The sequence below is a fragment of the Myotis lucifugus genome, unplaced genomic scaffold (assembly GCF_000147115.1).
Source record: "Myotis lucifugus unplaced genomic scaffold, Myoluc2.0 scaffold_0, whole genome shotgun sequence".
Classification (NCBI taxonomy): domain Eukaryota; kingdom Metazoa; phylum Chordata; class Mammalia; order Chiroptera; family Vespertilionidae; genus Myotis; species Myotis lucifugus.
The window spans coordinates 31,176,182-31,192,749 of record NW_005871048.1 but is presented as its reverse complement, the minus strand read 5'-3'; the positions used below and the strand labels follow the sequence as shown (position 1 = coordinate 31,192,749).

At 35.0% G+C, this 16,568-nt stretch overlaps 1 protein-coding gene and 1 non-coding gene across 2 annotated transcripts in view; one reads left to right on the top strand and one right to left on the bottom strand.

Moving 5' to 3' along the window:
* The window catches only part of RASA1 (RAS p21 protein activator 1), a 123,340-nt gene that overhangs the window by 22,041 nt on the left and 84,731 nt on the right, over nt 1-16,568 (top strand). The gene's annotated exons all lie outside the window — the stretch shown is intronic.
* Nucleotides 3,346-3,476, bottom strand: LOC111825596. Its single transcript, XR_002828792.1, has one exon. It is a non-coding gene; the product is annotated as a small nucleolar RNA SNORA38 (small nucleolar RNA).

Genomic DNA, 16,568 nt, shown 5'->3' with positions numbered 1-16,568 from the left:
CGCATGATTGTGCACTGGGCCTCTAGTAGTGCTGGTTGAGTGAAATAGTGAATGCTTGTAGAAAGGCTTAAAAGGAATGGCGGTGTTTTTACCAACTCAGTTTTTTTAAAAAATAATAAATTTAAGTTTTTAGAGCAATTTAAAAAAAATAGATATTTTATTGATTTTTTTTTATTTATTTTTTTTTTTACAGAGAAGAAGGGAGAGGGATAGAGAGTTAGAAACATCCATGAGAGAGAAACATCGATCAGCTGCCTCCTGCACACCCCCTACTGGGGATGTGCCCGCAACCAAGGTACATGCCCTTGACTGGAATCGAACCTGGGACCCTTCAGTCCACAGGCCAACGCTCTATCCACTGAGACAAACCAGTCAGGGCAAGCAATTTTAGGTTCAGAGTAAGATTGAATAGTAAGTACAGAGAATTCTCATATATTCCATGTCCCTGCATTATCAACTTCCTCTAATATCAACACCCCTTAGCACAGTGGTACATTTGCTAAAATCGATGAACCTATATTCATCATTATTACCCCAAATCCATGGTTTACAGTGTAATCCACTCTTGGTGCTGTTCTCAATGTAAAATTATATCTATCCACCATTGTAGTATCATACTGCCTTAACACATTGTTTGCGGGTAGTAACAGGTGGCTCTACTACTTACAGTCAACGTAAAACGTATAAATACGTTTCCCACATACAATGTGTAACAGAGCTGTTTCTCTATTGCCACCTAATTATCTCTTCTTCCCCTCCTCAACCCCTGGCAATCTTTCTATTGTCTCCATAGTTTTGCTTGTTCCAGAATGTCATATAGCTGGAATCATACTGTATGTAGTCTTTCAGTTTGACTTTACACTTAATAGTGTGTATTTATGGTTCCTATGTCTTTTCATTACTGGATAGCTCATTTATTTTTAGTGCTGAACATTATTCCATTTTGTGGATGCACCTCATTTTATCCATTCACCCACTAAAGGACATCTTAATTGCTTCCAGATTTTGGCAGTTATGAATACAATTGTTATAAACATCTGTATGGAGGTTTTTATATGGACATAAGTTTTTGATTCATCTGGGAAAATACTAAGGTGTGCAAATGCTGTATTACATGGCAAGAATGTTTAGTTTTTAAGAAACCCCCAAACTTCCATAGTAGTATCATTTTGATTCCCACCAGCAATGGATGAAAATTCCTGCTGCTTCACATCCTTGCCAGCATTAGTGTTGGATTTGGTTAATCTAATGTTAGTGCTTATAGGTAGATGTGTTTTTTGCAAATATTTTCTCCCAGTCTGGCTTGTCTTCTCAGTCTCTGGATACTGTCTTTCATAGAGCAGAAATTTTGAATTTTAATGAAATCTAGTTACCTATTTCTTTGATGAGTAATGCCTTTGGTGTTGTATCTAAAAACTCATCACCCTCCTGAAGATCATCTAGGTCAGTGGATCCCAACCTTTTTTTGGACATGCCCTAAAGCAGTGGTTCTCAACCTTCTGGCCCTTTAAATACAGTTCCTCATGTTGTGACCCAACCATAAGATTATTTTCATTGCTGCTTCATAACTGTAATGTTGCTACTGTTATGAATCGTAATGTAAATATATGATATGCAGGATGGTCTTAGGCGACCCCTGTGAAAGGGTCGTTCGACCGCCAAAGGGGTCACGACCCACAGGTTGAGAACCGCTGCCCTAAAGCATCTCTAAAATCTTAATGTCCTCCCCCACCCCCGTGACATATAATTCTTATTATTCAAAAAGTGAACTCCTATTCACATGGAGGAAGCCTAAAAGGCCATTCATTTGGTCTAAACAAGCTTCCAAAGAACATGGCATCCATGAAAGAGAAAAACAGAAGAACGAAAGGACAGTTGAAGTACTGAGAAAGAAATCACTAAAAAATTGTTTAAAAATTAATGATATGAAGTGATATGAAAAATAGCAAATAAAGTTTCAAAACATATAATAGAGAACCGAAATGCATAAATATGTCACAATATATATTTATATTTATATTAGGCCCCTAGAACCATAAGAAATGCAAAAAATTCACTGTTAATAACTCATTCTTGAATTGCCTCCCTTAAAAATCAAATTGCCCCCCAGTGGGGTGTGTGCCCCACATTGGGAACCACTGATCTAGGTTTTTCTCTTATGGTATTTTTTAGGACTTTAAAGTTTTACATTTTACATTTTGGTTTGTGCTCCATTTTGAATTAATTTTTTGTGAAAGATGTAAGATCTTTGCCTAGATTTGTTTCTTTGCATATGGAAGTCCAGTTATTGCAGCACTAGAAATTTGTGCACTGGTAGGGTCCCTAGTGGCTGCTGGCTGCCGGCTGGGGCCTCCCTCCCTTCCTCCGGCCGCCCCCGCCCCCTGGTTGTACTCTCCGACGAACTCCTGGTCGAGGGGACATTTTGCATACTATGCTTTTATTATTTAGGATCATCTGTTCTAAAAACTGTCTTTGCTTTATTCTATTGCCTTTTCTTCTTTGTCCAAGATGTGTTGACTATATTTATATGGGTCTATCACTGGGTTCTCTGTTCTGGCCCATTTACCTGTTTGTTCTTTCACCAATACAACCCTATCTTGATTACTGTTTTGTTTTTTTTAAAACATGTTTTTATTGATTTTTTAGAGCGGAGTAAGGGAAAAGGATAGAGAGGTGGAAACATTGATGAGAGAAGAATATCATTGATTGGCTGCCTCCTGCATGCATCCCCACTGGGGATTGAGCCCAAAACCCGGACATGTGCCATGATGGGAATCCAACCAATGACCTTTTGGTTCCTGGGTCGATACTCAACCAGTGAGCCATATCGGCCGATCGGTTACTGTGATTTTAAAGTAAATCTTAAAGTCAGGTAATATCAGACTTTGTTCTCCTTCAATCTGAGTTGGCTATTCTAGGTCATGCTTCTTCAATAAACTTTAGAATTACAGTTGACTTTTAAGTAGCATGAGTTTGAACTGTACAACATGTAGACTAGAGGTCCGTTGCATGAAGATTCGCACTATAGGCCTTCCTTCCCCTGGCTGCCGGCACCAGTTTTCGTCCGGCACCTGGGACCCAGGCCTTTGGTCCGGCCACAGCAGCGAGGCTTGGCTTCTCCGCTGCAGCTGGAGCGGAGAAGCCAAGCCTCTTCAGTCTTCACCCCGCGCCTGCATATGCAAATTAACCGCCACCTTTGTTGGGTTAATTTGCATACTCATCCTGATTGGCTGGTGGGCGTAGCAGAGTGACACCAATTTGCATGTTTCTCTTTTATTAGTGCAGATTTTTTTCAATGAATACTGTAAATGTATGTCCTCTTATGATTTTCTTTTCTTTTTTTTCCTATGTGGGATGGTTGATCTTGAGCCTGCAGGGAGCAAGCTGGCTCCAGACTTCTCCAAGTCCACATTTCTTTACCTCCAGTTCTTAGATGTCCAAAGACAGGGAACCACAGACATGCCTTTGTAGGTGGTTTGATTTTCTTAATAACATTTTCTTTAGCATACAATATAAGATATATACTAGTATAACATACAAAATATATATTAATCAATAGTTTATGTTTTTGGGAAGGCTTCCAGTAGGCTATTAGTCGTTAAGTTTTGGGGAGTCAGAAGTTATACAGGGATTTTCATCTGCATGGTGGAGTTGGCACTGCTGATCACTGCGTTGTTCAAAGGTCAACTGTAGTTTGTTGTTACTTGCAAAATGAGTTGCTGGGATTATGATTGGGATTGCCTACAATGTAGATCAAGTTGGGGGAAAAACGACATCTTGACAATGGACATGGAAAATCTCTCCATTTTCATCAGAGTTTTGTAGTTTTCCTCATATGGGTCTTATACATATTTTGTCAGATTTATACCTGTGCATTTCTTTTTTTGGGTGCTATTAATATAAATGGTAATGTTTTTCAAATTTCAAATTCCACTCATTTATAGCAGGTACTAGTATATAGGAAAGCTATTGGCTTTTGTATATTAACCTGTATCCTACAACCCTGCTATAATATGTTATTAGTTTTAGGAATTTTTTTGTTGATTCTTTTGGATTTTTTATATATGGACAATCATGTCATCTGTGCAAATCCTTCCTAGTTGTATACCTTTTATTTCCTTTACTTGTCTAATTTGTTGAGACTTCCAGTGTGGCCCTAGCTGGTTTGGCTCAGGGGTCCCAGGTTCGATTCCAGTCAAGGGCATGTACCTTGGTTGCAGGCTCCTCCCCGGCCTGGGCCCTGGTTTGGGCTCCTGCAGGAGGCAACCAATTGATGTTTCTCTCACATCGATGTTTCTGTCTTTCCCTCTCTCTTCTACTCTCCTTAAAAATCAATGAAAAAATATCCTTGGTTGAGGATCAACAAAAACCGAAAGACAAACAAAAAAGACTGTAATCAGGTGGTGAGAGAAGGCATCATTGCCTTGTTTCCTTAGTGGGAGAACTTCGAGTTTCTCCCTATTAAGGGTAATGTCAGTTGTAAGTTTTTTGTAAAGTCCTTTAAAGTTGTAAGAGCTTCACAAATTAAGGAAGTTACCTCATGCTCCCAGATTTTTAAGAGGTTTTGTCTTATTATTAATGGGTGTTGGATCTTGTGGAATGTGATTATATGGTCATGTGATTTTTCTTCTCTAGTTTGTTGATGCGTGATGAATTACATTAATTGATTTTCAAATGTTGAGCTAGCCTTGCATACCTGGGATAAATTTCACTTGGTAATGGTGTATAATTTTTATATAATGTTGTATTTGATTTGCTAATAATTTGTAATTTGTAGAGGATTTTTGTATTTGTGTTCTTGAGAGATACTGATGTGTAGTTTCCTTGTAATTTCTTTGTTTGGTTTGGTATTCGGATTACCATGGCCTCATAGAATCAGAAGGAATTCCCTCTACTTTTACTTTCTGGAAGGGATTGTAGAGAATTGGTAAAATTTCTTCTTGAAATGTTTGGTATAATTCACTGGTGATTGCATCTGGGCATGATGCTTTCTGTTTTGGAAGGTTGTTGATTCAATTTCTTTAATAGATATAACCTATTCAGATTGTCTGTTCTTGTGTGTGTTTTGGCATATTGTGTCCATTTTATTTAGGTTATTAAACTTGTGGGCATTGAGTTGCTCATTGTGTTTCTTTACTGTCTTTTGATGTCCCTCTTTAATTTTTAATATTAGTAATTTGTCTTCTTTTTTCTTTTTTCTGGCTAGAGGCTTACCGATTTTATTGATCTTTTCAAAGAATCAACTTTTGGTTTCATTGTTATTTCTCAATTGATTTCCTGTTTTTAATTTCAGTTGCAAAAAATGGAGTTTTACTTTAAATTTGTTTCTTCTGCTTGCTTTGGGTTTAATTTGCTGTTTTCCTAGTTTCCCAAGATGGAAGATTAGATTATTGATTTTAAATCTCTTCTAATTTATGCATTTAGTGCTGTAAATTTCTAAGGACTGTTTTCACTAGATACTACAAATTTTAATAAGTTGTATATTTATCATTTGGTTCAAAATATATTTTGATACATGTATTATATGGAGGGTATTGTTTAATTATTAAGCATTTTGGGATTTCCAAACTACATTCCTGTTACTGATTTTTATTTTAATTTCATTGTTTCTGAAACCAGACATTGTATAACCTCTATTTTAAATTTGTTATTATTTTTTTAAATTTTATGGCCCATAGTCTATGATGAATTTTCTATTTGAGCTTGAGAAGAATGTGTTATCTGCACAGCCATCTTGAGAAAGAAGGACGAAGTTTGAGGAATTATGCAAATGTATATGAAACAGCATGGTACTGGTATAAAAACAGACATAGATCGGTGGAATAGAATAGAGGCCCAGAAATCAATCCACACCTTTGTGGTCAATAAATATTTGACAAAGGAGACAAGAATGTACAATGGAGTAAAGATAGTCTATTCAATAATGGTGTTGGGGAAATTGGGCAGGTATGTGCAAAAAAAGAAAAAAATGAAACTAGACCACCAATTTACACAAGAATAAACTCAAAATGGATTAAAGACTTAAAAATGTCAGACTCGAAACCATAAAAATCTTAGAAGACAATATAGGCAGTAAAATCTCAGACATTTCTTGTAGCAGTATTTTTTCTGATATATCTCCTTGGCAAGGGAAACAAAAGAAAAATAAATGGGACTACAATAAACTAAAAAGTTTTTGCACAGCAAAAGAAATCACCAACGAAATGAAAATACAGCCTACTGAATGGGAAAACATATTAGCCAATGACACATCTGATATGGGGTTAATAGCCAAAATTTATAAAGAACTTATAAAACTCAACACTAAAAAATAATCCTGATTAAAAAATGGGCAAAGGGCCTGAATAGACACTTCTCCAAAGAGGACATACAGATGACCAATAGACATATGAAAAGATGTTCAGTGTAACTAATCATCAAGGAAATGCAAATTAAAACCACAATTAGGTATCACCTCACACCTCTCAGAATGGCTGTCATCAAATCAACAAACCACAAAGTGCCAAGGATGTGGAGAAAAGGGAACCCTCATGCAGTGTTGGTGGGAATGCAGACTGGTGCAGCCAGCCCCTGTGGAAAACAGTCTGGAGTTACCTCAAAAAATTAAAAATGAAACTGCTTTATGACCCAGCAGTTCCTCCTCTGGGAATATATTCACAGAAATCCGAAACACTAATTTGAAAGAATATATGTGTCCCAATGTTCATTGCAGTATTATTTACAATAGCCAACATTTGGAAGCAGCACAAGTGTCCATCAGTAGATGAGTGGATAAAAAACTCTGGTACATTTACACAATGGAATACTATTCAGCAGTAAAAATGAAGGAACTTTTACCTTTTGCGACAGCAGGGATGAACCTAGACGGTTTTATGATAAGTGAAATAAGCCAGTCAGAGAAAGACAAATACCATATTGATTATACTTACTTGTGGAATCTAATAAACAACAAACAAAATAGAATAGACTGACAGCTGTTGAAAGGGAGAGTTTTTTTTAGGGTGGAGGCGGGACTGGGTGAAATACATAAAAGGATAAAGAAAAAAACATCTCATAGACACAGACATATGTATGTTGATTACCAGAATGTTAGGCTGGTAGGGGTAGGTAGATGGGTAAAGGCGGGGGGGGGGGGGGGAATAAATGATGATGGAAGGAGACTAGACTATGGATGGTGAATGCAATACAATATGCAGATAATGTATTACAGAATTGTATGCCTGAAACCTATATAATTTTATTAATCAATGTCACCTCAATAAAATTCAGTTAAAAAAAATCTTATCTGCTCTTGTTGGATGGAATAATTTATAGGTGTCAATTTTATCTAGTTGATTGATGGTATTGTTGAGGTCAGCTGTGTCCTTGATGAATTTCTGTCTGCTGGATCTGTCCATTTCTGATTGAGGGTTGTTAGTCTGCAACTGTAATTGTGAATTCATATATTTCACCTTGCAGTTCTATCAGTTTTTTCTCACGTATTTTGACTCTGTTGTTATGTGCATCTACGCTAAATATTATATCTTCTTGGAGTATTGACCCCTGTATCATTATCTTTATTTCTTGCTCTGATGTCTGCTCTGTCTGAAATTAATATAGCTACTCGCCTTTTTTTTTTTTAAAATTAAGTGTTAGCATTATATATTTTTCTTCTTCTCTTAACTTTTTACATATAGGTACAGGGTTTTTTTGGGGGGGATGATAAGAACTTTTAAATCTCCATCTTTTTACTTTTAATCTTTGTGTTTTTATGTTTATTTAAAGTTGATTTCTTATAGAAACATATATTTGGGTCTTGTTTTGTGTGTGTGTGTGTGTTTGTGTTTTTTTTTATCTAGTTTGACAATCTCTTTCAATTGACCTTTAAAGTTATTGATATAGTTCGTTTAATAGCTACTATATTTATTATTGTTTTATTTGTTGCCTTTTTTCTTGTTTTTGTCTAACACTTTCTGCCTTTTGCAGTTTTGATTATTTTATGATTCCATTTTTTTTCTTACTTAGCAAATCAGCTTTTCATTTTACTTTTTCTGTTTTTTTCCCTAGAGTTTGCAGTATATATTTACAACTGATTCAAGTTCATTTTAAATCAATACTATACTGCTTCACAGATAGTGCAAGTCTTTTATAATGACAAAACATTTGTAATTCCCTCTCTTGTCTCTTGTATTGTTGCTGTCATTCATTTTACTTATATATAAACATACAATCAAATACGTTATTGCTGTTATTATTAGAAAAAAACTTATCTGTTAAATCAATAAGAAAAGTAAAACTTTTTATTTTACCTTCATTTATTCATTCTCTGATGTTTTTTTCTTTTTTTAATGTAGTTTTTTGATCTATATCATTTTTCTTCTCTTTGAAAACGTCTTTTAACTTTTGTGACAAAACAGATCTTTGAACAAATTCCCTCAGTTTTTCTTGATCTGAGATAATCTTTATTTCCCCTGCACTTTTGAAAGATAATTTTACAGAGTACAGAATTCTAGGTTGGTGATTTCTTTCAATACTTCAAATATTTCACTCCACTCTCTTCTTTCTTGTATGGTTTTTGAAGATAAGTTGGATTTAATTTTCATCTTTGCTCCTCTGTGGGTGAGGTATTTCCCCTTCTGGCTTCCTTGAAGATTTTTTCTTTATCTTTGATTTTCTGATGTTTGAATATTGTATGTTTGAGCATAATTCTTCTTGGTGTTTTAGTTTCCTGGATCTGTGGTTTGGTGTCTGACAATTTGGGGAAATTCTTAGTCATTATTGCTTAAAGATTTCTTGTCTTTCTTCCTATTTTTCTTTGGTATTCTCATTACATGTATTTTATATTTTTTGTAGTTGTTCCATAATTCTTGGATATTCTGTGTGTGTTTTTTTTAAAGTTTTTATTGTCATATCCTTAGTTGTTTTCAGGCTATTATTGAGCCCATCAAAGGCAATCTTTATTTCGGTTATGGTGTTTTGATCTCTAACATTTCTTTTTGATACTTTTGTGGAATTTACATTTCTTTGCATACATTATCCTTCTGTTCTTTCATGTTGTCTACTTAATATTTTTGTTTTTGTTCTTTTAACCCTCTAAGTTGGAATGGGATAGCTATAGAGGGCTGGAGTTGAGTATTTCCTTTTCCTTACATGGAAAGCTAGAGCTGGCTGGTGTAGGTAGGTGTAGGGTATTTCCCTTCTCTCAGGTGGGTTGGACTCTTGATAAATAAAGAAAACCCAGCAGATTAGCCTCTGATAAATTAATTTCTCCCTTATTATGAAGAACTAGAATGCTCTGGTGTTTCTCAAAATGGTTCCTTTCCCTCCCCTGCCAGAACATGAAGTGATTTTTCTCAGCTATTCCCTATGAGGAGCGTAGAGTTCCTGAAGTTTTTAACTCTGATGGTTGGTGCACCCCCAAGCCTTCAGTAATTTGTCAATCACAGTTCAAGTTTTCTTACCCTGTTGCTGGTTCTCAGGGAGGTTTCTGGGTTTCTGCTCAGGCAAATTATGCTTCTCTCTTTTTTTTTTTTTTTAATATATTTTATTGATTTTTTACAGAGAGGAAGGGAGAGGGATAGAGAGTTAGAAACATCGATGAGAGAGAAACATCGACCAGCTGCCTCCTGCACATCTCCCACTGGGGGGTGTGCCCGCAACCAACGTACATGCCCTTGACCGGAATCGAACCCGGGACCTTTCAGTCCGCAGGCCGACGCTCTATCCACTGAGCCAAACCGGTTTTGGCTGCTTCTCTTTATTCACCTGTCTCTTTCTCAGTTTTTGCAGTGGTTTGCCCCACAATTCCACTTGTCTAATGGATTTAAGAAGAATTGTTGATTTTTTTAATTTTATTTTTTTTAGTTTGTTAAGCTTTTTACTTGTTAGTACACAGTAACAACTTCTAAGTTCCTTGTATGTTACTGGAAACTGGAAGTGGATTAAAGGAGTTTTAAGTTAAAAGTTTTAAAGAGGTTAAAATAATTTGGTTTTAGGAATTTGGAGGCTAAAATCTTCAAGAGAATGGTACCTAGAGGGGGATAGCAAAGCAAAGGGGAGCAGGTTTTTAAAATTAGCCAAGAGAAGTAATTTGAATGAGAATAATTTTATTTCTAATATCTTTTAAAACAGTCATTTAGCTTGGATTTCTTGTTTTACTCAAATATATTCAAAATCAAATGCTTTATTTTTCAATGTATTTTAATATATCTAGTCAAAATGTAGAGAATTAAGATAGAGCTTTTTTTCATTAGAAGAAATCATTTTGAACAAATACAGTGAATTACTAGACAGTCAGCAAGTGTCTACTGTTTCTTAAGCTTCTCATAGCATTTGTAAATTGTACACTGCATTATTCATAAGAATTGGTATTCTGTGACTTTAAAAATGTATTTTTATTGATTTTAAATATATATATTTTTTATTGACTTCAGAAAGGAAGGGAGAGGGAGAGAGAGAGAAACATCAGTGATGAGAGGGAATCATTGATCGGCTGCCTCCTGCACGTTCCCCTACTGGGATTGAGCCCACAACCTGGGCATGTGCCCTTGACTGGAATCGAACCTGGGACCCTTCAGTCCACAGGCAGATGCTCTATCCATTGAGCCAAATCAGCTAGGGCTATTTTTATTGATTTTAGAGAGGAAGAGAGAGGGAGAAAGTGATAGAAACATCAATGATGAGAGAGAATCATTGACCCAGCTGCCTTCTGCATGCCCCATACTGGGGATCGAGCCTGCAACCTGGCCATGTGCCCTGGCCTTGAATTGAACTGTGACCTTTTGATTCATAGGTCGACGTTCAACTACTGAGCCACACTGGCCAGCCTTTTGTGACTTTTGAGAGTTAAATAATTTGGGTTCATGCTCTTGGAAATCCAGAATAGTACAGGATTTCTAAGAGTCTTTACTATATTAAACAAACTTTTTTTTGTTAACTCTGCTTTTCCTAAATTTAATTACTTGCTTAGTGAACATTCTTGGTAGAACATGTTTTGAGAAACATAGTGATAGCAAATAGCTAGGTTTCTATCCAACTAGTACTTATAGGGGAAGTGGTTCAGAGGAAGAATCCATAGTTTAGGCTTTGGAAAACCTGAGTTTCTGTTTTTAATGCTTGTAGTGAATCACTATATTTATTGAAAAATTTATTTAATTACTTCATGATTCAATTTGCCTTTTGTGAAATTTGGTAACTTTTTTTCTAATTTACACCGATGTTGATGTTTTATAATTATCAAAAAAGCTTTAGTAAAACACATATAAGGTTTGTTTGTGTATGATTCTTATAGAAGATGAACATTTGATGCCTACCTTCTGGGGGCAGGTGACTTGATTTGAATTTTGACAGAAATCAGAAACCTGTATAAATATTCAAATAGGAATGAAGTACATAAATGAAGTGCTTGTTAATGTTATGTAGAGGCAGCAGTATTAAGAACTTACATTACATGTATTATTTTTAAATTGATTTCAGAGAGAGGAAGGGAGAAGGTGAGAGAGAGGGAAACATTAGTGATGAGAGAGAATCATGGATCGGCTGCCTCCTGCACACCCCCTACTGAGGATTGAGCCCGCAACCCAGGCATGTGCCCTTGACTGAAATCGAACCCAGTACCCTTCAGTCTGCAGGCTGACGCTCTATCCACTGAGCCAAACTGGCCAGGGCTGTATTTTTTTCTTTGCACACACTATAATATGTGACCAGGACAAGATGATAGTAAAGCAAGAATAATTATATGCATATTTTAGTGTTCCTTATTAAGATTTATAGGGATAAGATGTTTGCTTAGCAGGGAAGGTTATCTTATTTATCAATGATAGAAATATGATAGAAACATGAGAAAAATTTTTGGGATAAGATCATATGCAGTTGTTTTTGAGATAAGATCTACACTTCTAATTGCTTTGTCTTAAGCAAGTAAAAATTATATGTGTTTTAGAATAATTATAATTAAAGATAAAGAGCTTTTTATTTTAAAAAAGACTCAACTATTGGCTTTTTATTGTTGAAAAGGCTTTAAAATTATTAGTTTACATAATTAGCCTGGCGAGTGTGGGTCAGTGGTTGAGCATCGGCCTGTGAACCAGGTCTCACAGTTCGAATCCTGTCAGGGCACATGCCCTGGTTGCAGGCTCGATCCCCGGTAGGGGGAGTGCAGGAGGCGCCAATCAATGATTCTCTCTCATCATTGATGTTTCTATCTCTCTCTTCCTTTCCCTTCCTCTCTGAAATGAATAAAAAAGTAATTTTTAAAGAGTATACATAATTAATGAGTAGTGAAAAAATCCCGAGAGGCATAAAAATACACATGCCAAAGAGGCAGGAAGGAACATGTATTCCCATCATATCTCTGACCTCAGTGATCATGAGTTGTTAGTCACATAGGAAGACAGAACAGATGACGTAGGGCTAGGGCCTGGCTCTGTGTCACCCATTGACTCAGCTGCTAGTACTGACCATAGCGTCTTTATTTTGAGTTACTTTTTTTTCTTAAAGTATGCTTTTTAATGAAGGTTGGCAGAACATAAAGTGTAGAATCATAACTTTTTAAAAAAACATGTTTTTATTGATTTCAGAGAGAGGAAGGAAGAGGTAGAGAGGGATAGAAACATCAATGATGAGAGAGAATCGATTGCTGCCTCCTGCACTGCTCCTAGTGGGGGTCATGCAGAAACCCGGGCATGTGCTGCCCTCACCAGGAATTGAACCATGACATCCTGGTTCATGGGTCAACAGTGCTCAACCACTGAACCACACTGGCTGGGTGCATCATAATTTTTTATCTCAATAAATTTTAACAAGTAGTATATATGTGTTAGTGCATAGGTATTGTCTATGTATTAATACATACTAATACATTATTAATACTCTATTAATACATAGAAATACATTATTTCTATTATTTATAAATAATACCTATGCAATCCATATTTAAATCAAGGAACATAATATTATTAGCACCCTAGAAGTCCTTTTGTGCTTGCTGTCAGTCTAATAACCATATGCCCTCTCCCAAAGGTAAACACAATCCTGATTTTTTACATTATAGATTATTTTTGAATTTTATATAAATTGAATTCTTTATAAATTGAATCATATAATATGCATTCTTTTGTGTTACTTTACAAACTTTATGAGATTTACCCATGTTGCATGTAACACTATTTCACTCATTGCATTGCATTGTGACTGTGCCACAGTTTATTATCCTATTATTGATAGACATGACATTTAGCTTGTTTCCTGTTTTGCCTCTTACAAATAGTATTACTACAAATTTTCTTGCAGTGTTTTTTGATTAATATGTGTATATATAGTTATGTTGTATACCTAGGATTAGAATTGCTGGGTCATAGGATGTTCATACAAGTTTAATAGTTTTGCAAAGTGCTTGTACCAATTTACATTCTCAGTAGTATTGTTTGAGAATTGCAGTTACTCCACATTTTACAACATTTGGTATTGCTTATTCTTTTGATTGTAGCTAGTTTGGTGGTGGGTGATGAAATAGCCCTTGTGGTTTTAATTTGGATTTTCCTGATATGATGGATAATGACGGTGTGCATGTTTTTATATTTAATGATTTATTTGGACAACCTCTTCCATAAATTGCCATTTTTTTCTGTTGGCTTTCATTTTATCTTACTAATTTCTCCTGGCTATGAGTCCTTTTTTGGATGTATATCTTACTAGTACAGATACCGATTTTGTATCTTTCCTTTTTACTTGCTTAATGCTATCTTTAATGAACAGAAGTTCTTCATTTTACTATATCAATTTTTCTCTTTATGATTGGTGCTTTTATTGTGGTCATGAATAAGAAATCATTGCCTTTGCCCTAAGGGCATGAATATTTCTGCGTATGCTTTTTCTAGAAGCTTTATTGTACTTTACTTTTAGATATAACATGCATATGGAATTAATTTTTTGTTCATGGAGCATGGGAAGGGGTCAAGATTATTTTATTTTTAATATGGCTATTTAGTTGACCCAGTAATTAAAAGACCTCTCTTTTTCAGGGTTGTTATCATTGTCATAAATTGATGTCAGTCTCTGTGTGAGTCTGTTAACATGTCAATTCTGTTTCTTTGGTTTATTTGTCTATCTTTGCAATAAGCCTTGGTAAATGATAGCATAGCTAACTGTTTTTCTGTAGGACCTGTAGGATTTCTTCCCTTTTTATTACTGAAATTGATAATTTATGACTTTTTTATTCTTTTGATTCGTCTTGCTAAAAACATCAATTTTATAATCTTTCCAAAAGCCAACTCTTAATTTTTTTTCCTGAAGTTTTAGATGTTTGCTTTTGATTTCATTAATTTTGTTTTTTACTACTTTGTTGCCTTTTCTAGGATTAACTTCTTCTTTCTCTTTTCCTGAGAAAGATACTTAATTTTGTCATTCTCCTTTTTTAAATAAAAGTATTTAAGATTGCAGGTTTCACTCTTAAGTGTAGCTTCAGTTGTATGTCACAACATTTTATATGTCTTATCTTCTTTATCATTTATTTAAATACTTTGTTTTCCATTGTGATTTCTTCTTTGATTCAAGAGTTAAGGAATATATATTCTTAATTTCCAAATAGTTGTATTCTGACTTTTGTTGTTGTTGTTAGCTTTTTCTTTTTCTTTCTTTCTTTTTTTTTTTTTAATCAACTATTAAGAGAAGTGTTAGAGTTTCAACCTAGTAAGGTTTATATTTTGATGTTACAATCTTGGGTATATGTCCTGTTAGCTTAGCTATAAATTCCTAGTGAAATTGACCCCCCCTTTTTTAAATTATGAAATCCCCCTTATTATACTTCTTTAATAATTTCTTGTCTTAAAATCTAGTTTGTCTGACATTTTTCTTTTGATTAGTGCTAGCATGGTCTTTTCCTATCCTTTTACTTTCAACCTTTCTGGGTTCTTTTATTTAAGATGTATGTCTTCTAAGTGTTTTTCATTTTCTTGTCCATTCTGTACAAGCTTGATCTTTTAGTTGTTGCCCTGGAGATGACAACACATTGCATTGACTTACTGCAGTCTACTGAAAATATTTACTTTTACCACTTCCTTAACAATGCTAAGAACTTAGAACACTTGACTCTTCTTACACTTCTTCTGCTTTTTATATGATTGTTTTGAATTTTTCATTGTACATATGCTTTATTACTTATTAGACATTATTCATTTATACAGTCAATGTTTATTTAGATTTCCCCATATATTTACTCTGTTTGCTTTATATTTAACTAGAGGCCCGATGCACAAAATTCGTGGAAGGGGCTTGGCCCTCACAGCCCCAGCTGCCTCGGCTGGCCCTCGCAGCCTTGGCCGGCCCTCGCAGCCCCGGCTTCGTCCGGAAGGTCGTCTGGCTGTTCAGTCTAATTAGAATATTAGCTCTTCATTATATAGGATTTCCATCCATTTCTGTGGGAACCCCTTTTTTTTTTTTGCCTATAGAACTTCTTGTAGTATTTCTTTTGGTAAACAACTGGAAAAAATATTAGTTTCTGTTTACCTGAAAAACATGCTTGTTTTTGTTTTTGGAAGATCTTGGTTCTGGGCATAAAATTCTAGGTTTGCAGTTATTTTCTTTCAGAAATGTGAAGATAATCCATTCTCTCAGGCTTTCTGTTGCTAAATCAGTAAAGATTTTTATTGTTATTTATTTGAAGATAATGTCTTTTTATTCTGACTACTTTTAAAATTTAGTCTTGTCTTTGGTTTTTAGCATTTTTATCATGGTGTACCTAGGTATGGCTCTTCTCTCTCTTTTTCTCTCTCTCTTTCTGTTCTCTTCTCTTCTCTTCTCTTCTCTTCTCTTCTCTTCTCTTCTCTTCTTTATACCTGCTTGCTTGGGGTATACTGAGGTTCTTAAATATGTGGGTTGATAGCCTTTATTGTAGTTGGAAAATTCTTGGCCATTTTCTCTTCAGCTCTTGCTTTTCTTCCATTCTCTTTCTCTCCTTCTGAGACTCCACATACACATTTGTTAACCACTTTTTAAAAATTATGTCACATTTATTTTTGGGCTCTTTTTAAATATTTCTATCCAATTTCATTTTTGTGTTTCAGTAAGGATATTTTACGTGAAAGTTGTCCATTTATTGGCTTTAAAAAATATATACCCAATATGCTGTTAATCTCATATATTTAGTTCTTAATTTTGTGAATTTGATTACTTTTTAATCACTTCAATTTTATGGTTAAATTTTATGTTTACCTTTTTAATATTTTCTTGAGTTGTTAAACTTCTCTATTAATTTCAGATTTATTCACCTGTGGTTGTAAAATGGATAATTTGTGACATTTTTCATCCTCTCTTCAGTCTTGCTAGAATTTGTTGATTTTATTGGTCTCTCCAACCAACTTTTGATTATTTTAAAAGTTTTATATTATACCTTTGTTTTTATATTTTTGCTTGTTTACTTTTATTGGTTCCTGCATATTGGCATGCTGTTAATTTTTAATTAAATACCAGACATGTATTAGACTAGAGGCCCGGTGCATGAAATTCATGCACGGGAGGTGGGGGTCCCCTCAGCCCACCCTGCACCCTCTCATCCGGGACCCTTGGGGATGTCCGACTGCCGGTTTACTCCG